Genomic DNA, 23,431 nt, shown 5'->3' on the forward strand with positions numbered 1-23,431 from the left:
AATATTGGCAGTTTAATGGGAAAATTGTTTGTTTTAAACACAAAACTTATGGTCTATTTCATCCGCTCAAAATTATCCGATGACCATCCAAATTGGAAAGCTTCTGGCCAGCCCTAAGCTCTAGCCCCATGTTAATTTCCGCGTCGATTGGCCTATAATTGTGACCTGTAGCGTGATTGCAAATTAACATCGGTTCAGATCAGCGAGATTGAAAGATCAATATATACTTTCCTATGTGGGAAGCAAAAATTTCGAAGTGGTACATAATGTTTGCTCCACTCAAACTTATAATACCCCCAACACATAGTGTTCCGGGGTTTACAAATAATGCATTTATATTATATATAAATACATTATAATAATGTATTTATATATTTATATTATTATTATATACATTATTACAATAATGTATTTATATTTATTTTTTGGCATATTAATTTTTTGTTTGGCATTTTTTAGCATTTTTGGCTGCAACACTATTTTAGATCTGGTCACACTGTTTCTGTCCCACTGTACCATCCATTCAAAACAAATTGACTTCTCGTTGTTTATGCTCTCACTCAGAGAGCTTTTTTTTATTGTCGAAATGCTGGGCTGTGTTGTTGTTTTTTTTTTTTTTTTGTTTCTTACTTAAGTTTCTTCGCTTGCTGTTACTTAAGATTCTTAGTTACGGTTTGACGCTGCTCTACTGAGCACACAACATTCGGAACGAACGGCACATGCATAAAACAGTCGGGAGCTTGTTGTTGCGGGTTGTTGTTATTATTTCAAGTAATCAGGCGCAAACGATCGCATAAAGTAAAATAAATAAGTAGTAATAATAAGAATCTGAAATAAAAATTAAACGGTACGACACGGATAGGCGGCGGTAGCGTGTGCCATACTTATGTTCAGCTAAAGTAACAAAAAATACTAGAAAAGAATACAACGAAAAAAGAAAAAAAAACAAACAAAACATAAAAAAGCCTACCAAGTGAATGAAGCGCTAGAATTACGTATTTGCATGTCAAACAGCGGCAGATATATCGCAAGTGAGTGAACAAGTGCAGTGAACAGAAAAAAGTTTCGAAGATCGGAAAAAACGCCTGCTAAAGAAGCTTTTTTTTTTTTTTTGCTGAAAATTCTTTAGCAAATTATTAATGAGAAGAAAAGTAAATATCGCAACAAAGAAGAATGAAAAACAAACAAACAAACACAACACTTGTAGCATGTCCATAAAAATATCAACAGAAACAAATAATTAATATTTTCGTTCCATACGAATTTCCGTTTAAAACTAATTAAACCGTTATGTGTGCCAATGCAAAAACAGTGCCTAAAACAGGTAGTACCCTATAAGAGAAGAATGAAAATAGGGTATGCCGAGAAAAGAGTGTTGAGATTTTGAAAAAAGGTTTAAGAAAAAAAAATGAACATTTAAAATGTTGATTTCAGTTACTTTAGAAACGTGCTAAGTGGCGATGAAAACAAGTTGTGAGAAAATTAAAATTGAAACCTTGTCATAAATAAAAAAAAATATTGGGAATGTAGTTGTGAATGCAATCGTTATTTTATATGTAAAAAATATTGAAATTAATTTTATTGGAATTCACTTCAAGAGATAAACTTGGATTAATTTATTTCCAAATTTGAAAGCAGTAGTCGGATTGACAGATATACACTGGTGGCCAAAACTAAAGCAACTTAAATCGCAAAGACAATAAATGTAGTGTAACTTTTACAAAAATAAACAAATCGTAATTATTTTTCCAGTTTTAAATGAGGGGTTTAATTCACTTTTAAGAAACTAAAAATAAAAGTACAAAAATAATTTTGAACGAAAAACAAGTAAAAAAACATTAAGTTCGGCCGGGCCAAACTTTTAATACCCTCCACCTTAGGGTAAAGGAAACATTAGAAGAAATGTGGCAAAAACCATTAAAATGCCGAATATCGGGAGGTACCGTTATATGGGGGCTCTACCAAATCGTGGACCTACACATACAAGGTTCCGCCAACAGAGCTAGAACCCATTATGACCTACAAATACCAATTTTCAGGCAAATACGTGAAAAAAAAGGGGCAAAAATCATCAAATTACCGAATATCGAGAGGTACCGTTATATGGGGGCTATACCAAAACGTGGACCTATAATTACAATGACTCGCCACACGAACTGGGACCCATTATGATCTACAACTACCAAATTTTTAGTGAAATTCGTGAAAAAATCAGTCAAAAATCATCAAAATACCGAATATTGGGAGCTACCGTTATATGGGGACTATACCAAAACGTGGACCTATACATACAATGTTTCTCCACCCGAACTAGGACCCATTATGACTCACAAATACCAATTTTTACACAAATCAGTGAAAAAATGTTGCAAAAACCATCAAAATACCGAATATCGGGAGGTACCGTTATATGGGGGCTATACCAAATCATGGACCCATACATGCAATGTTTCGCCACCGGAGCTGGAACTCATTATGACCAACAAATACCAATTTTTAGACAAATCCGTTAAAAACTGTGTCAAAAATAATCAAAATATCGAATATCGGGAGGTACCATTATATGAAGGCTATACCAAAACGTGGACCTATACATGCTATGTTTTGCCACACATACAGGGACCCGTTATGACCTACAAATACCAATTTTCAGCCAAATCCGTTAAATAATGTGGCATAAATCATCAAAATACCGAATATCGGGAGGTACCGTTATATGGGGACTATACCAGAACGTGGACCGATATATCTCATTTTCAATACCAACCATCCTAGACACAATACCAATTGCTCTGCTAAATTTTGGCGCTCTACGTCAAATAATGTGGGCTGTATCGTGATTTCAACAGACAGACAGACGGACAGACAGACAGACGGACATCGTTAAATCGACTTAGAATTTTATGCTGATTATGAATATATATACTTTATGGGGTCTACGACGAATATTTAAGGATGTTACAAACGGAATGACAAAGTTAATACACCCTCCTTTCCAAGGTGGAGGGTATAATAATATGTGGAAAACTAAAATGACCCAATTTTTGCTTGGTCAAAACTAAAGCAACTTTTGATTTTTTATTTTAAAATAATTAAATTTTGGCTAGTAGTCGACAGCATAACCACTATTTTTGATAGCAGCTGCACACCTACGAGGCATTGAATTGTCCAACACATCTTTGTAAACAAACCGATCCACAACTTCCTTTATTTTATGGATAGGCCCAAGTCCATAGAAAGAAAAACAGCGCCCCGCCTTTTTTGACCCTCCCTCATGCTCCACTGTACCTTTGCAACACTGCGGCTTGAGTCCATCATTTTTTGGCCTTCTCACCGTAAAATAGATCACGTCTGAGCCTTTAATATTAAACGTAGACTCATCCCAGAAATAATATTTTTTCCATTGTGCTTGATTCCACTTAATATTATCGTTTCCGAAAGCCTTTTTGATTTTTTCAGATATAAATGGTTTTTTGATGTCTTGCGGGCATGCAGACCAGCTGCCACTACTCGTCTACGCACTGATCTCGAGCTTATATCCAATGATTGCTCTCTCACCAATCCAGTTGAACTCTTAAATAGCTGTTTTTTATTTCTCTCACAATTTGTGGATCAGTACGGGCTGAAGTTTTTCACGGCCTTCATCCGTTATAGACTGTCCAGTTTCAAAAAACTGACTTAGTGTACAGAAATAATTATGAAATCACATAAATGTTTATGAAATATTTCTCGGAAATCATTTTCTGTGATAATTTGCTGTCTTATTCAGGTACTGTATTTGCTTTTAGCCATGTTTAAATTTTCTTTGGGCAGTACTTAAAAAACGAAAAGAAAAACACATACTGTTGTAAAAAACTTCTCGAAAAGGATTTATGACAAGCGAAATTGTCGAAGGAAGCAAAAAGCGATAAATATCACAGTAAAAACAACTGAAATTGCAGCGGTTATATGAATGTACAACAGAGTTGCTTTTGTTTTGTCCAAGCCAAAATCGGATTAATTGACTTTACCAAACATTATTTTTTATATAAAAATGAATTTTGATTTTATGTTTTAGGTTTTTAAAAAGTGAATAAAGAACCTAATTTAAAACAAGAAAAACTTTCTCATTTTTCTTAATTTTTGAAAAAGTTACAGGGCATTCATTCTCCTTGTAATTTCAGTTGCTTTAGTTTTGGCCACCAGTGTATCACCTGAGCTCATAATTCGGCCTCAGCTTGATTATAAAAATTTTGATTTTTTAAACCCTCCACAATACATAGTATAGAGGGTATATTAAGTTTGTCAATCCGTTTGTAACTTATCGAAATAATAATTTTAGACAAAGCAAAGTGTATACAGGGTAAGATATAAAAAACTGCAACAAAGTCACACGCTGCCCGAATATTGCTCTGCGGTTTTTTGGCACATTCCCGGCGAAGCGATTGCTTTAGGTGATCGACATTTTGGTATTTTTTAGTGCCAACATTGCTTACCAATACTCCAGACACAATAGTCTAACGGTTTGGTATCCGGAGATTTTGTTGGCCATTGTGCGCTGGAAACGAAACGAGGAACCTCATTTTGTAACCATTCTTAGGTGGCGTGTGCTGAGTCCTGTTGGAATGTCCAAGGTCTGCGGCCAAAATGCGTGCGTGCCCAAGGCTTTAATACATCCTTCCAAATATTTTCGCGATAATATACGACATTTATTCTAATGCCACGGTCGATAAATACGGGCGGAGAGCGACCATCGGCTGTTATGGCAGCCTACACCATCACCATGGCCGGCACTTGAGTTCTGGTGGCCAACCGAAGGTGCACATTTTCAGCTCACCTCTTTGGCAAGTAAACACGATCATTTTGTTTGTTTGCAAACTGCTGGACAACAAATGTTTTCTCATCGGTGACGGAGAAAACCAAATTCGGCAGTTCACCACTTTCGGCCCAGCGAAGCAACTCTTTAGCTCTTTTGAGTCTATTTTCTTTCTGTTGCGGTGTAAGTTCTTGCACTTTTTGGAATTTCAATGACTTTACCCTGAGCTCATTTTTCAATATTTGCCGAATGGAATATTGCGATATGTTCAGCTCACGAGCCATTTTTCGGCCACTGCGACGCGGGTTTCGATCAAGTCGCTTCTTTACTTTTCGAACCATTTCTGCCGATGTTGCTGTTTTCTTCCGTCCACTTCCTTGACGTCGGGCTACGCTATCAGCATCACGGTAAAGAGCGATTGTACGAAACACAAAAGATATATTCACATTTAAATGCTTGAGTGCTCTAACGATAGTCACTTGTGGTTTTCCAGCCAAATATAAAGAAATCGCACTATCACGCTTGAATTTCATCACGAATAACTTTTTTTCTGGAAATGTTTTACCAAAATGCTTTTGAACGCTTGTAAACAATATAATGACTTGTTACTGGAGTAATTTTAACAGCTGTTGGACGGGTGGTTTAGAAATGATAGAATTCTGCAATTGGTTGCAGTTTTTTCTTCTCACCCTGTTTATTCTTAATCAGCGTAAAATTTTAAGACGATTTAAGACCTGGCCTTCTGTTGTAATCACGCTAGAGTCAAGACGATTAAAGATACGAAGCTAAAATTTTGCACAAGCAGGTCAAGTTCGAAGATGGGCCATATCGGTCCACGAGATCGTATAGCCCCCATATAACGGTACCCCCCGATATTCGGTATTTTGATGATTGTAGCCAATTTTTTTTCAATGAAATGGTGTGAAAATCCACAAAACGAGTTCCTTCTGAATACTTTACCCCCTGAAAAAGTATTGTCTATATAGGTTAACGATATCGTATATACCCCATATAACGGTAGCTCCCTATGTTCGGTATTTTGATGATTTTAGCTACATTTGAAGTTCCTTCCAAGCACTTCACCCCCTAAAAGAGAATTGTCTATATAGGTCCACGTTATCATATAGCCCACAAACAATGGTACCCCCGATATTCGATATTTTGAAGATTTTCGAGACATTATTCATCGGAGTTGTTTAAAATTTCGTATTTAGAATTCGTAATGGGTACTACAGCCTATGACATAAAAACTGCGTATGCAGGCCCATGTCTTAGTATAGCCTCCATATAACGCTATCTCCCAATATTCTGTATTTTGATGATTTAAGCGATATTATTCACCGGAGTTGTTTAAAATTTCGTATTAAGAGTTCGTAAAGGGAACTACGGTCTATGACAGAAAATTGTCTACGCAGGTCCAGGTCTTCGTTTAGGCCCCATATTTTAGTACCTCCCTATATTCGGTATTTTGACGACTTTAGGTGCAATATTCATCGAAATTGTTTGAAATTTCGTATTTGAAGTTCCTAAAAGGTACTACAGCCTGTGACAGAAAATTGTCTATGCAGGTCCAGATCTTCGTATAGCCCCAATATAACGGTACCTCCCTTGAATATTGAATATTGTAATGGCTTATGGCTTATGCAGGTCCATGTCTTCGCATATACCCTAATATAACGGCTATATCCGGTATTTTAAAGATTTCAACAGAATTTTTAACGGATTTAATTTGTTTTGAAAATTTCTAAATTATTTCCAAATGGTGGAAGCCACTCAAAGCTCAATACGGCCATTTACTGATTTTTCACTTTTTTTTCAAAATTAGTTTTCTTTCATCAAATGGAATCGATTGATCGGCCAATAAAAATGCTGTACCGTTTTGTACTTTCAACAGTTTGGAAAATCTTATATTACCAACATCCAAATAATCCGAGTTATATCAGCCCTTTTCGCAGAGAGTGGTGAATCTTGTGCAAAATTCCAAAATTGTATCGTTTACTGATCTCTTCATAACAAAACTGTATAATTTTATATCTTTAAGTACGTTCGGTGTCCTTAAGGTACGAAATTCCAAAAATTCCGTTTATCTCATTCAAGCGTGTGCCTCTCTTGAGCCATTTAGCACTTTTCAATAATCAAGTCTACAATTATCTAAAAAATCAAATTTTTTCACCCAAGCGGAACACAATTATGAAAAATTTACCATTTCGTAAACTCACAGTACAAAGTTACATAACTCCGATTATTTTTCAACCGCAATCGCATTTTTTCAATCGCTTAAATAACAATGTTAGTACAACATTGTACCTTTTAATATTTTCGGTCCCTTATAGAGCGTATTTTCAGAAACTTACTCGCTCCTCCACATCCAGAGTTACCTCCAAGCAAAATGTTTTAGCTCTTATTGATCAATCAATAAAAAAATTGTACAATTTAGTACCTTTTGCTACCATTCGTACCCTTCAAGTAAAAATGTTCTGAACTGCCATCCTATCCATATTTCAACATCCGGAGTGAATATCAATAATATTTTGGTACTTCTAGACTTTAATTACTGTATATTGCTTTTTATGTGGTTTTTAGTACTTTTCGTACTCTTGAAGAATACGAGAATTATATATACTAGCCAAAGCAGATGAGAAACATAATTTTTATACCCTACACCACAAGGTGGTCAGGGTATTATGTCTTTGTGCATTTGTTTGTAACATGCAGAAGGAAACGAGATAGACCCATAGTTCCTTTTGATGATTTGCATAGAATCACATTCTGAGTCGATTTATGCATGTCCGTCAGTCCGTCTGTCCGTCCGTCCGTCTGACCATGTATTTTTGTAAACAAAGTACAGGTCGCATTTATTGCCCGATCCAGATGAAATTTTGCAAAGAATTTTTGTTTGACCCAAGGACGAACCCTATTGAAATTGGAGATAATCGGTCAAAATTTAGATATGGCTCCCATATATATCTTCGTCCGATTTGCCCTTTATTGTGCACCAAACGTGTAATATCAGTCCGAATAGTATGGAATTTTGCACGAACGATCAGATTGGACCTGAAAATAAGTATGCCAAATTTGATCGAAATCGGTTCAGATATTGCTATAGCTCCCATATATAGTGTTCATCCGATTTGTTATTTTTGTCCTTCGCAGCCCTAATATGCACTCTGTAACAACAATATTTGGGGAAATATATCAAATACAGCTCGGAAATACATTTGGTAAATTTTATCGAGATCGGTTCAGATTTGGATATAGGTCCCATAATATTTGTCCAAATGGGATGGAATATGGCACATACGACCGAATTTAGCCTAGAAGGTAGTATGTCAAATTTGGTGAAGATCGATTCAGATGTAGCTATAGCTCCCATATTTAATGTTCATCCGATTTGTCATATTTGTTACCCACAGCCGTAGTATGCACTCCGTAACAACGATATTCAGGGAAATATATCAAATACAGCTCAAAAATATCTTTGCCAAATTTTATCGAGATCGGTTCAGATTTGGATATATCTCCCATATATATTTTTATCCGATTTCAAATTAATTGTGCACCAAATGGGCAATAAAAGTCCGAATTTAAAAGATACAAATGCTTCGGCATATTTAGTCCTTTGAATTTTAAATTATAATTATAATCATAGCGTGTATGATTGAATTCTCCCATAAAAAAACTTTTAATTATTAAGTCGAGCTCAACTAAATTAGCAAAGTGGTGTAGGGTATCATAAAATCGGCCCCGCCCGACTTTAGGACTTTCTTTACTGGTTTATTTATGGGACCATCTTTATGGTTAAACGCCCATCGTTCCTTATGGATTTTAGTAAAGTTCCTTGGTTCCAAAGAAAAATATGCCAAACTTCAGTTGCCCCATTTGAAAGCAATAAAAAAACTGAAACTTCTCAAAATAAATAACCTCACTAAATATTTATGCCAGTGGCCAGTTGGCCTCATTTTTTTTTTCAACCGCATTAAATGAATGCATTCGATAAGTAGCTATGCGTTTTTTTTTTGTTTCACTTTGGTTGTTTCTTTTTTTATTTTTTTCGTTTTTAAAACCAAAGTTGTAAAAAAAAAAAAAAATATTTAAACGTAAAATTTATTGTATATTTTACAGACGCAAATGGGAATTCATGAAATTAAGTTAACAGGTTTGTAAACTTTTTCGAGAGAGTTTTTTTTCTTTTTGGTTATTTATTTATTTTTATTACTTTTGAGGTGGGTGATTCATAGACGAAGTGAATGTGCGCGGTGAAAGACACACGAACATACAAATCAAAATAAAAATTAAAACAACCACACACACACAAATTATGACACTCACTCGCTCACGAAAAAAAAATCGACAGCCAGACATTATAAGCAGAAAACTTGATTGAATAGCAATTTCTTGGTTTCTTATCAATTAGCAATTTATTTTTGACATAATTAACTAGAGAAAAACAACAATAAATAAACTAGAGAAAACAAACAATAAATCATAAAACATATGATCTTCGCCTTAACAAGGCAAAACTCATAATTAACTAATGTTTCCTTTTTTTTTTTGAGGAGGAATTTAATGGTGGGAAGAGTTGCAAACAATTAAGTTTTTTTGTCAATTATGTGATTTAAAAAAATTTAATTGTATAATTAATCTCTATGAAAGTTTATAAAAAAAACGCAACTGAAAAACTTCTACGATCCTCTTGGGAAATTCCACAGAGTAATGACTTTCTGGAAGATTTTCATTGAAGTCTTTGCATAGTCTCTTCCTTAGGCCATATGTTGCAAAAGATCTTCAACAATAGGTTCATAGAAAATCTATAATCGATCGGACGGACCAACATATCTCCTGATACGGACTTCTTCCCAAGTCCAAAACCCTTATTTTGGATGAGGCACATTTTGGTCGAATAGAATCTGTTCAAAGGGCTAGGTCACCTCCTCCGATTTTTGTCAACACTTCAGAATTAATTATTACACGGCGAGACCCTGAGTAAAATCAAAGTTTTATTGAATAAACATTTGCCAACGAAATCAATTAATCATTCAATTATCGTTTGACGATGACTCAATCTGCCAAACCGGACAAGTCGGTATTTTAAATCTTTTGTTTATACAAATCAAAATAAAAACAGATTTAGTGAAATATGGTTAATATTAAAAAAAAAAAAAAAACATTTTATAAATAAATGTCTAAACTGATGACTGGATTTAGCAAAAAAAATTAATTTCATAATAATTTAAAAAATAATAAATTAAATACTTTTTTGGGAATAAAAATAGAAATGTATAAAAATTAAAAAAAAAAAATAGTCAAAATTCAGTGAATTTTTTCTGGCGGGATCTTTTTTAACGTATTTTCATTTTAACAAGTTAAAGAATATCAGCCAGTTTTGACGACATGTGTCTACCCACAGCCAATTTTCGATTATTTATGATTTTGACTTCTGTTATGATTATTCAAATGTTTGGGAGTAGGTTCCGAAGGAATGGAATATTGTACATTTCGTATCGGACCTAAATAAATATGATATGAATATGCGTAAGTTACCAAATATAGTCGACCGAAGTATGCCATTTTCATACTTCATCTTATAATGATGAAAATATTGGTATGGGCAAAATTTCAAGAATATCGAACATTTATATCCAATTTCATGGGAAATCATAAATTCCATATTGATCTCATGTTTCTGGTTCTGAGAAATTTTTAGATATAACAAGTTGTAAAGAATCGCTGACTTGTTTCCCAAGTTATGACAAAATTATTAAAATTGTGATCTTTTGTGGGTGAGGTACCAGTAGAGGTGGTCCGATATATTCCATCTTCACAACAGATCTTGTGTTAGTAGAAATTTGTGAAATCAGATACATATTTCGTGTTTTACAAGCTTCCTGGCTATTCTAAATTCTGCCCTTGGTGGGGGAGGTACCAGAAGTAGTGAACCAATATATTCCATCTTCACAGCAGATCTTGTGTTAGTAGAAATAATAGGTTGTGTGAAATATAAAGGGATTCGGATGCTTATTTCGGATTTTCTAATCGTTTTTGTTATTCAAAATTTTGACCCTTTGTGAGGGAGGTACCATCTTCACACCAGACCTCGGGTTAATAAAAATATTGTGATGTGTGTAAAATAGGGCTCTTATATCATAGGGGAATACTTGATGGAGTGAACTGATATTGTCCATTTTCTCACATGACCTAGCACTGATGCAAATATTGGGATTTGCATTGTTGGAGCAAAATCGGATGATCCTTTCTCTTTCTGTGCAATAAAATATTTTCTTTGAAAATTTGTGGGGGAGGTACGAGAAAGAGTGGACCGATAATGTCCGTCTTCGAACTCGATCTAAGTTTGATAACAATATTACAATATGCCATGTTTGGACCAATCGGATACTCCCTTCCAGAGTTATTTTGCGCACCAGCCATACATCCAGACAGACGACGGACATCGTTATATCGACTACAAATGTCCTCAAAGAGATTTGGCCCAAAGAGAGGTCTAAAACCGTTATTTCTTTGAAGCACGTTTTGGCCGTATCAAATGATATATACCCTCTCTAACCATATGGCTGAAGGTAAAAAATTGGCCATAAATTCTAGAAACCAACATTGACCTCCATATCAAATTTCAGAATTATCGCAGACCCAATCCCAAATTTATTACCATACTTTTCGTACAGTTACACTTCGCAAGTCAAAAACCAACTCCTTCTCCTTCCCCTAGATACCAACATGTGCCTCTATACCAACGGCATATTTTGTGACATTTTGCACTTTTCGTACGTTCATAGTACGCATTTTCAAAACCACCTCCGTCTCTCAACGACAAACATCAACAGTGTCAGCCATATCAATTTTCAGAATTTGAGCTCTATGCCTTCATTCAATACCACCTCATATTGCAATTCCACATATCAACAGTGTCATTATTATCAAATTTCAGGATTTCAGCTTTATCATTTCCCCCATTTCCAAATTGGGTACCATTTAATACAATTATAGCACGCATATCCAAAACCAGCTCCTTCTCCCAACCACAGACACCAACAGTGGCATCCATATCAAATTTTAGGATTTCGTCTCTATTCCTTCATTCAATACCGAATTTAGTACTTTTGCGAACAATTATATTACACATTTAAAAAGCCACCACCATATTTTAATCTAAGATACCAACAGAGACCTTAATAACAAATTTCGGGATTCCAGCGCTATCCATTCTCCAAATACTCAATTTAGTGCCAATTAGTACTATTCGGACAATTATAGTACACATTTCCAAAACCACATCCATATCTTAACTACAATCCTCAACAGTGTTGTCTATATCACATTTGAGCACACATTTTCCAAATCACCCTCATATCCCAATTTCAGATACCAACAGAGACCTGAATATAAAATTTGAGAATGAAATACCATTCAGTACTTTTCGTACGACTTTAGTACATATTTTCGAAACCTACTCCATATGTCTAGGCTAAACATGAACAGCTCTATATGTGGCCCAATACCAAATTGTACCAAAAATAGTACCATTTACTACTTTTTGTGCACTTGTGGTACACATTCCCAAGACCGCTTCCTTATCAAACTTATTTCCCAACCTTGATTCTCACACCAAATTTGCTCTATTTTTTAACATAACCTTAAAGTTCGAATTTCGAAAAAACCCTACAGTACATATATTCCACACTCCATCAGTGATTCTCATTTCAAATTCTAGCTCATTACGTTTTTCCAATATAAAGTTTTCAATTTTTAGTATCTTTTAGTACTTTTCGTACCCTTTTAATACGAATTTCCAAAAATCCAGCCTTAACAGGGCTCACCCTCGTGCCAAATTTAAAGTTTTGTCTAGTCGTTAATTAGCTAACTCGATAGGTTAATGTCAAATATGCTGCTCAAAGTTTTGAATACAAAATTCTCGATTAAATTATTATTTGAGTTTCATGAAAAAATACATCATTTTATATGTGTAAACTTTTTGTGGATTCGGTTTAGATCAAATCAAAAGTCGGCATCAACGTCACAACGCAGCTTTTTTGCGAGCTCATCCAAATCGGAGCATCTCTGCAATATAAAGCACGCGATTCTGACTGATGAGTAGGCAGGCAGACAGATAGTCACGGACAAAGACACACAATTATTTACTCAATTGTTTCACCTACTCTCCACCACTTTATTTGTTTTGTTGTTGCCACAATTATTTAAAATATTTCAGTTTTTTTTTTGCTTTGTTTTCCTTGGTTTTTTATTTATTGTGGCTATTTATTCATTTTATTTTTCACTTTTTGTTTTACGAATTATCACCAGAGCGTTGAAACTGAAGCGTAACATTTCTTAGATAATTTAATGCATGGAGAATTATATAAATCAAAATCAAAACAATCCAAAAAAAAAAAAAAAAACTGAGAATTGAGTAAATAGAACAAATTAACATTTGCTTATGAGGCAATTTTCGGATTACTATAAATTCTTGATGCATATTTAAAAAAAGAGAATATCCATATATATATAAAGAGAGAGAGAGAGAGAGAGAGAGAGAGAGAGAGAGAGAGAGAGAAATCTCTCTCTTTATATATATGGAAGACTCTTTTTTATATGGAAGACTCAGAGTTCACCATCTTTTATATATATAAACAAGCAAAAAAGCTGAAAGTTCGGCAGAAATTGGAACTCCCTCCACCATTTGAAAAGAATTTGGCAATTTTCAAAAAAAAAAAAAAAAAAAAATCTGTTAAAATCTTAAAAATACTGAATGTAGCCGTTATACTAGAGTCTATACGATGAAGTGGACCTGTTTAGGCAAATTTTGTCATAAGCCATTACAATATTCAAACGTGAAACTTACCAAAAAATCGGTGAATAATGTAGCTAATATCATCAAAATACCGAATATAGGGAGGTACTATTATATGGGGGCTATACCAAAACGTTGATCTGCACAGACACTTTTCTGTCATAGGATGTAGTATCCATTACGAACTTCAAATACCAAATTTAAAACAATTCCGGTGAATAATGTCGCTGAAATCATCAAAGTACCGAATATCGGGAGGTACCTTTATATTGGGGCTATACGAAGACGTGGGCCGGCAGAGACAATTTTCTGTCGGAGGCTGTAGTATCCATTACGAACTTCTAATTTGAAACAATTCCGATGAATAATGTCGCTAAAATCATCAAAATACCGAATATCTTGACGTACCGTTATATGGGGGCTATACGAAGACGTGGGCCGGCAGAGACAATTTTCTGTCGGAGGCTGTAGTATCCATTACGAACTTCAAATACCAAACTTGAAACAATTCCGGTGAATAATGTCGCTAAAATTATCAAAGTACCGAATATGGGGAGGTACCGTTATATGGGAGCTATACAAAAACGAAGACCTACATGGCCCATTTTCATTACCAAAAGTACTGCAGACATAATATACATTTGAGTTAAATCTTATCAACCTAAATGAGTAAATCAGTACTTTTTGGGGTCTAAAATGTATTTTTCGAGGTGTTACAAACGGAATGACAAACTCAATATAACCTCCATACTGGAGGATAAAAAAGGGTAGTGAATTTTGCAATTTTGCACAGGGGTAGTTTTGGCGCGTAGACGTGCGAAAAGGCTGGGCTTTTTTTCGTACTAAAAAACTCTTAGAATTTCGGAATGAGAGTTATGATGGAATGAAGGATAGATGTACCGAAGGGATTTTGGTATTAGGTACGCTGTTCATGTGTAGGCTCGATATGTGGAAGTGATTTCGGATATATGTACTATAATTGTACGAAAAGTACTAAATGGTACTCAATTTGATATTGGGTGAAGGGATAGGGCTGGAATGGCGAAATTTTATATTCAGGTCTCTGTCTCGGTGGTAGTTTTGGAAACGTGTACATTAATTGTACGAAAAGTACTTTATTGTGGCCTGGAATCCACAAATTTGGTATTGAGGTCTCTGTTGGTATCTGGAATTGAGATATGATGATGGGTTTGGAAGAGTGTTCTATAATTGTACTAAAAGTACTGGGTGAAAGTATTGAACTTAAACTGTAAAATTCGGTATAGATGTAACTATTGGTGTCTGTGGGTTTCGATATGCGTACTATAATTTTACTAAATTGCACTCAGGGTAACTTAAAGAGCTGAAATTCTGAAATTTGATATTAAGGTCAGTGATGATATGGAAATTGTTTTTAAAATGCTTTCTATATTATATAATTGTTTGAAAAGAACTAAGTGGTACCAGGTTGGATGTTGGGTGAATGGGTAGAGCTGGGATCACGAAATTTGATATTAAGGTCTCTGTGGGTATCTGGAATTGAGGCCTGGCGGTGGTTTAGAAAACCAGAAACAGTTTATGATATTAAATTCGGTCTTGGCTGAAGGTATAGCGATATAACTCTGAAATTTGATATTTAGATAACTGTTGGTATCTGAGGCAAATATTGGGAGGAGTATTTGGGAATACGTCCAATAATTGCTCGAAAAGTACCAAGTGGTACTAAATAGGGTATTGGGTAAAGACACAGGGCGGGATTTCTCACATTTGATACTGAAGTCTCTGTTGGTATCTGAAATTAAGATACGAAGGTGGTTTCATACTAAATTTGGTATTTTGTGAAGGAATAGAGCCGAAACCGTGAAATTTGATATTGGGGTCACTGTTGGTGTCTAAGATTGAGATATGGAACAGTTTTCCAAATGAGTACTAAAATTATACGAAAAGTGGCCTAACACGAACTCTTGAAACGAATAAAAAAATTGTAAGGACTTGGACTTTTCACTGACGATTTATGGGACACTTTCAAAGACACATCTAAAAGACTTGATAGTAGATCAAAATTGGGTATTTTCTCTGTAGAAAGCTTACATGAGGTTTTCTATCTTCAGAAGACCGACTGAGGTGTTCTATATCCAAAAGATCCGCAGGATTTCTTCTATATGTAAGAGACCGCCACGAAGTCTTCCATCTGTGGAAGCCAGTAGGAGGTTTGGCATCATTTGAAAACTGTCAGGAGGTGATATTTTAGAAAAACGATAAGAGGTTCCTTTTTATAACACAGAAAGCTATCTGCAGACTAAAGGCCTGAAAAACTACAATAAATATCAAGCAGATTATGAAAAAAAGAGATATAAATAAAGGACACATGAGGTTGCAAGCTCCTTCTTCTTTCACAGTTTTTGAAATTTTCGGATTACTAATATTTAGAAAACGTGCATTTTAGGAACACTGTGTCTACGACAATATTACTGATAACATTATGAAAAATTTTCTGGTCAAACATTTTTACTCTCAAGCGAGTCAACTAATGGGTCTTATTGGACCTTTTTATGGTTAAAAAATCAACAATCTAAGTTTTACTTATGTGCATGTTTCATACATTTTAAAAACTCATTTTAGGCCTCATGTGAGTTTATGAAAAATTCTCCTACAAAGCATAATTTTAGAAGGATGACACCAAAGGCAAAATTATTCTTTATCAAATTTCACAATAAGTTATCAAAGAAAATAAATCTCTACCTTCACTATACATCAAGAACATATATGCATCAATATTGTCTAAAATCTACTTTTTGGTTATTGAAAACAATAATCTCAGTAATTGCATATTTTTTTTTTATTTTCCATTTTTCCAAAATCCCGTATTTTATTGGACTTTTGAGAAAAAAAAAACTGTGTATTTCGAGTATAGACAGCACATACGTAGCTTCCACATAAATAAATTAACTCCCTAAAAGCTTTTCTCTGTGAAATTCAAATTATTATTTTGCAAAAGAACTCAATCCATTTTTACTGCATCAACTCTGTCTCTCTTTGTCAGATGATCATAAAGATAGCATTGTTATCGCCATTCCATTCTGACAGATGTGGGTTGTGGTGTGAAGATCAACTAATTACATAAAAATAGATTTCAATCACGCTTGCTTAATAAATAAAAAAACCACAACAACAACAAACAATTGAGAAAACATCCAACACACACACACACACATCGAACGAAACCCACATACCAAATGCAAACCTCCATATTTCCATCATCAAACTTCGAGTCTTAATAATTAAATTCATTTGTTTTTTATTTATCAGCCAAAGACTTCATTGTCAGAATTTTTCTTTTTTTTTTTAATTTTTCACATTTAAAATTGAGAACAGTGGGTCAAAGAGAATACGACTTGAAAACTAATTACAATTTTCAAAAGAAAGACATTTAAAAATCAAAGCTAAATTTACGAAAATGCAAACAATTGCAAATGTCAACATTTATAATGACCATAAACATTTTTTTTAGTTTTTTCTTCTTTTTTTATTAAACGAAATGTTTAACTGCTAAGCGGAAATTCTCAATGCATATAGCCCTTAACATTTTTTAATGACTTTAGAAATTTTGTAAAGGTTAATATTTTTCCACATTTCTTTGCTTGACCAGCTAAACTGTTGACATGTAAAACAAGTAAAAGTCTACTGTGGGCTGAAACACACACACACGCACGCTCTGAGGGTCATAACTTAAGCTATGGAAAATATGGACAGTGGACAAACGACTACGACTACGACCTACATGCTTTTGGGACAAGTCAATTGTAATTTACATTCGCTTGAACTGTTCACATTAGAGCAACATTTCCGAATGAAGAAATTACACATACATTTAGAAGCTTTAATGAATATCAAAAATGAAAAAAATATTGAGTTTGAGTTTTTTTTTGTAATTATGGAATAATCGGAGAACCGGTTTTACATTGTTTGATGATGTGCATATAATTAATATGACAGGTACTTACTAAAAATGACAATGTGAATAATACATTAGTAATATGTACCTGTGTTTATAATGTGAAGTTCTCATTTCACAGCGACGTAAGCATCTTCTAAAAGATGACAATACAGAATTTTCATAAAAGACAGGGTAGTATTCTCATAGAATTCATAAGGGCATTAGCAAAGAAAGCATTATTTTCATAGAAGATCAGATGATGTCATAAAAGACTATGTGTTCCTTTTCAGGAAGGTCAGGATTTCTTTTCATTGAAGATAATAAGGCCTTCTAAGGTTTTTCTATAAGACCAGAAGGTTATCTCATAGAAGGCCAGAAGGCATTTTCATAGAAGAGCGGAGGTTTCCTTATAGAAGACCGGAAAATCCTCTCATAGGAGAACAGAAGGTATTGTAATAGAAGATTAGAAGAGAAGACCCTAAGGTCGTCTCATAGAAGGCGAGAAGGTCTTCTCATAAAAAGAGTAGATCTTATCATAGAAGACGAGAAGGTCTTTCATAGAAGACGAGAAGGTCTTCTTTTCAGAAGCTCACTTCAGGGAAAACCAGAAGGTCGTCTCAGAGAAGACCCATAGGTCATCTCAGAGATGAGCAAAGTATCGTATCAGAGAAGATCAAAAAGTCGTCTCAGAGATGACCAAAGTGTCGTCCCAGTGAAGACCGGAATGTCGTCTCATGTATCTCTTAGAAGACAAGAGGGTTTTGTCATAGAAGACGAGAAAGTCTTCTCTTCAGAAGGTCGCCTCAGGGAAGACCAGAAGGTCGTCTCAGATAAGACCCATAGGTCACCTCAGAGATGAGCAAAGATTCGTATCAGAGAAGATCAAAAAGTCGTCTCAGAGATGACCAAAGTGTCGTCCCAGTGAAGACCGGAATGTCGTATCATGTATCTCTTAGAAGACGAGAGGATTTTGTCATAAAAGACTAGAAAGACTTCTCTTCAGAAGGTCACCTCAGGGAAGACCAGAAGGTCGTCTCAGAGTAGACCAGAAAGTGGATTCAGAGAATACCACAAGGTCTTCCCATAGAAGACCCCAAAGTCTTCCCATTGAAGACCAGAATGTCTTCTAATAAAAAACCGGAAGTTCTTCTAATAGAAGGCTATAAGGTGTTCTAATAGAAGTCCAGAAGATATTTTCATAGAAGACACAAAGGTCTTCTCATAGAAGACACGAAGATTTTCTCATAGAAGACACGAAGGTCGTCTCACAGAAGACGGGAAGGTCTTCTCATGAAAGGCCAGAAGGACTTCTCATAGAAGGCCGGAAGGTCTCATAGAAGACCAGAAGTTCTTCTCATAGAACGCCAGAAGGTCTTCTCATAAAAGGCCATAAGGTCTTCTCACAGAAGACCAGAAGATCTTCTCACAGAAGGCCAGAAGGTCTTCTCACAGAAGTCCAGATGATCTTCTCAGAGAAGTACAGATGGTGTTCTCATAGAAGTCCAGATGGTCTTTTCATAGAAGGCCAGAAGGTCTCATAGAAGAGCAGAAGTTCTTCTCATAGAAGGCCAGGAGGTCTTCTTATAAAAGGCCATAAGATCTTCTCACAGAAGGCCAGAAGATCTTCTCACAGAAGGCCAGAAGGTCTTCTCACAGAAGACACGAATGTCTTCTCATAAAAGACACGAAGATCGTCTCATAGAAGACACAAAGATCGTCTCAGAAACCAGAAGGTCTTCTCGTGGAAGACTCGAAGATGTTCCCGTAGAAAACACGAAGGTCTTCTCCTAGAAGGCACGAAGGTCTTCTCGTAGAAGACACGAAGGTCTTCTCGTAGAAGACACGAAGGTCCTCTCGTAGAAGACACGAAGGTCCTCTCGTAGAAGACACGAAGGTCTTCTCGTAGGAGACACGAAGGTCTTCTCGTAGAAGACACGAAGGTCTTCTCGTAGAAGACACGAAGGTCTTCTCGTAGAAGACACGAAGGTCCTCTCGTTGAAGACACGAAGGTCCTCTCGTCGAAGACACGAAGGTTCTCTCATGGAAAACCAGGAAGTGTTTTTATACAAGACCAGAAGGTATTATCGTAGAAGGTCGTAAGATCTTCTCACAGAAGAAACGAAGGTCTTCTCATAGAAGACACGAAGATCACCTCAGAGAAGAAACGAAGATCGTCTCAGAGAAGACCAGAAGGTCTTCTCGTGGAAGACTCGAAGGTGTTCTCGTAGAAAACACGAAGGTCTTCTCGAAGAAGACACGAAGGTCTTCTGGTAGTAGACACGAAGGTCTTCTCACAGAAGACCAGAAGATCTTCTCACAGAAGGTCAGAAGGTCTTCCCACAGAAGGCCAGAAGGTCTTCTCAGAGAAGACACGAAGGCTTTCTCATAGAAGACACAAGTCGGTCTTCTCGTAGAAGAAGGTCTTCTCAGAGAAGACACGAAAGGGTCACCAAAAGGTCTTCTCACAGAACGCCACCTAAAAGTCTTCTCGTAGAAGACCATTAGAAGGTCTGGATGATCATTTTCAACATCCTTCCAGAAAACTAATATTCTTTAAAAAAATTCAAATAAGTTTCCTATTGTCACTACTGGCATAGTCACGATTCTACCAAATTCGTGAAGGTGAAGACACCTTAGTTTTTAGTTTTAGAACGTCTAATGCAAAAAAAAACTGAATCATGAAAGAGAAACACCATTTTGTTAATAGATTCAGCTGGCACATATATACAAATATACGCTTAGGTTTGTAATTAACACTTTGACATTTAAAAAACTTTAAAAATAAATTTAAATTATTGTCGGCAGAGTGGTTTACAATGCACCTTTAATTGTACATTAGGGTGCATTGTTTACAGAAAAGCTTCAAAAGTTTGGAGAAAATATTTTCAGAATATATCTACGAAGAAGTTGTTGCTTTCAATATTGGCCATGATCTTCAATATATCAATTAAGTTGAATTTGAAATTCGAAATATCAAATGTAGCCTCGGACGATAATGTTATATGCGGCTTATGTCAAGAAGGGATCCTATGCTGAAGATTTTTTCGTCAAGCGAAATTATTCACATTTAGGATCGAAAAATTACAAATTCGCAGGCAATAGAATCTGAAAGATAATAACTTAAGACTACAAAATTAGTAACCTTTCGGAACATTCAAATAGTAATCATAGAGGGTATACGAATTGTGTATTTCAAGAGAATAAAAATGTATATTTCAGATCACAGATTTGCCCGTTTTCACTCGGGAGTGAATCTTGAGCGCGAACGAGATTACTCGAAGAGTGGGAGTTTTACACGGAGTTTGTTTTGTGACAGCAAACCGCAGTGATACTGTGAGGGAGAGGCAAGGTGATCGTGAACAAAATCAAAGGAGAGAAAACCTGCAGAAGCAAGAGACTAGTGAATTTTGTGTACAAAAGCAACTACACTACCATATACTTTTTTGGTACATCTAAACACTTTTCTTGATAACTCAGCACCAGTGGCCCAACTTTCGCACTTTTACAGTACTTTGTCTGATCGCTTCAATATTTTAAGATATATCACTGATCATTGATTAATTAATAAATCTCATAGAAGACACGAAGGCCTTCTCATAGAAGTCCAGATTTTCGTCTCAGAGAAGACAATAAGGTCTTCTCTCTTCTCTCTCATAGAAGGCCAAAAGGTCTTCTCATAGAAAATCCAAAGGTCTTCTTACTGAAGAATGAATAACAAAAATTTCATTTTTATACCCTCCACCATACTATGGAGGGTATATTAACTTTGTCATTCCGTTTGTAACTCCTCGAAATACCCATGTCAGACCCAACAAGGTATAAATATTCTTGATCAGCGTAAAATTCTAAGACGATTTAGCGATGTCCGTCTGTCTGTCTGTCTGTCCGACTTTCTGTCTGTTATAATCACGCTATCTTTCGAATGAATTGAGATAGATGGCTAAAATTTTGCACACATGTTTATTTTTCCAGTAGGCAGGTTAAGTTCGTAAATGGGCCAAGTAGGTCCACGTCTTCGTATAGCCTCCATATAACGGTACCTCATTATATTCGGTATTTTGATGATTTTAGCGACATTATTCACCAGAATTGTTTCAAATTTGGTATTTGAAGTTCGAAATGGATACTGTACCCCAAGACAGAAAAATGTCTGTGCAGGTTCACGTTTTCATATAGCCCTCACATAACGGTACCTCCCGATATTCGGTATTTTGATGATTTTGGCGACATTATTCACCGGAATTGTTTCAAATTTGGTATTTGAAGTTCGAAATGAATACTACACCTTAAGACAGAAAATTTTTTGTGCAGGTCCACGTCTTCCTATAGCCCCCATATAAGGGTACCTCCCAATATTCGGTATTTTGATGATTTTAGCGTCATTATTCACCAGAGTTGTTTCAAATTACGTATTTGGAGTTCGTTATGAGAACAACAATCTGAGACAGAAAATTGTCTATGTAGGTCCAGGTCTTCGTATAGGCCCCATATATCAGTACCTCCCTATATTCGGTATTTTGACGATTTTAGGTACAATACCCATCGAAATTTTTTGAGATGTGGTATTTGAAGTTCGTAATGGATGCTACAGCCTGTGACAGATAATTGTCTATGCAGATGCAGGTCTACGCACAGCTCCGATATAACGGTACCTCCCTATATGCGATATTTTGACGATTTTAGCTACATTATTCAACGTTTATTTCAAGTTTCGAGTTTGAATATGGTAATGGCTTATGACAAACAATGCCTATGTAGGTCCACGTCGTATAGACCCCAATAGACGGCTATATTTGGCATTTTTTAAAATTTAACAGAATTTTTCAAGAATTTTATTTTTTGAAAATTTTTAAATTCGTTCCAAAAGGTGGAGGTTATTCAAAGTTCGGCCCGTCCGAACTTACTGCTTTTTAACTTGTTTCTTCTTATTCATATTGAATACAGCCCAATGTACATTTTTGCTGATAATTAACTTTGTTTGCTGTTTTATTTTGCATTTCTTGACTATCTGCTTGCCATTCTTTTGTTTTGTAAAATTGCACTTTTATAGAGATTTTCAATAAAATTAATTCGAGTGCAATCGCCATATTCTGCTCACATTTCAATGGAATTTTTTGTGCTTGTCATCATGGTTCAATAACATTGGCAGAACAAGAAATATGCAATATTCTGAAGAATAAAAAAGAAAAGGAGTTGGAAGAAAAACCCTAGCAAGTGTAAGTTTCTATACCCTCAGCCATATGGCCAGAGAGGGTTTTTGACCCTAGGTCTCTTTGGAGAAAATCCGTTCCAGGAAATTTTGGAGTCGATCTGGTTGACTGGTGCGCACGAGTTTCCGATTTGGTCCAAACTTGGTATATCGTAATATTATTATCAAACTTAGATTGATAGTTTTACACATGTTTTTTAAGTTGATCCTTCAGCAATTTTTTAAGGAATCATTGGCCAGTAGCCGTAGATTTTTTTTGACAAATTGATACCGACAAATAATCTTTGTCTTATTTTCAATGGCCAAATGCCCAATAACTTTTGATATTTATACCCTACACCACAAGGTGGTCAGGTTATTACGTCTTTGGGCATTTGTTTGTAACAGGCAAAAGGAAACGTAGCATAGTTCCTTTTGATGATCTGCATAGAATCACATACTGAGTCGATTTATGCAAGTCCGTCCGTCTGTCTGTCCGTCTGTCCATGTATTTTTGTAAACAAAGTACATTTCGCATTTATTGCCCGATCCAGATGAAATTATGCACAAATCATTTGTTTGGCCCAAGGACGAACCCTATTGAAATTGGAGATAATCGGTCAAAATTTAGATATAGCTCTCATATATATCTTCGTCCGATTTGCATTTTATTGTGCACCAAATGTGTAATATCAGCCCGAATACTATGGAATTTTGCACATACAACCA

The 23,431-nt window shown here is 35.5% G+C and overlaps 1 protein-coding gene across 2 annotated transcripts in view; it reads left to right on the top strand.

Annotated features, from left to right (window-relative positions):
- The first annotated feature begins 673 nt into the window (after positions 1–673).
- Positions 674–23,431, top strand: part of LOC131800710 (uncharacterized) — a 47,423-nt gene continuing 24,665 nt past the window's right edge. The window contains exon 1 of one of the 2 annotated variants that reach the window (XM_059118387.1): positions 674–1,151. The gene's annotated coding sequence lies outside the window, so the exon portion shown is untranslated. The remainder of the gene's footprint in view (positions 1,152–23,431) is intronic. The other variant, XM_059118386.1, reaches the window with a different exon arrangement.

Source organism: Musca domestica, unplaced genomic scaffold, assembly GCF_030504385.1.
Source record: "Musca domestica strain aabys unplaced genomic scaffold, Musca_domestica.polishedcontigs.V.1.1 124, whole genome shotgun sequence".
NCBI lineage: Eukaryota > Metazoa > Arthropoda > Insecta > Diptera > Muscidae > Musca > Musca domestica.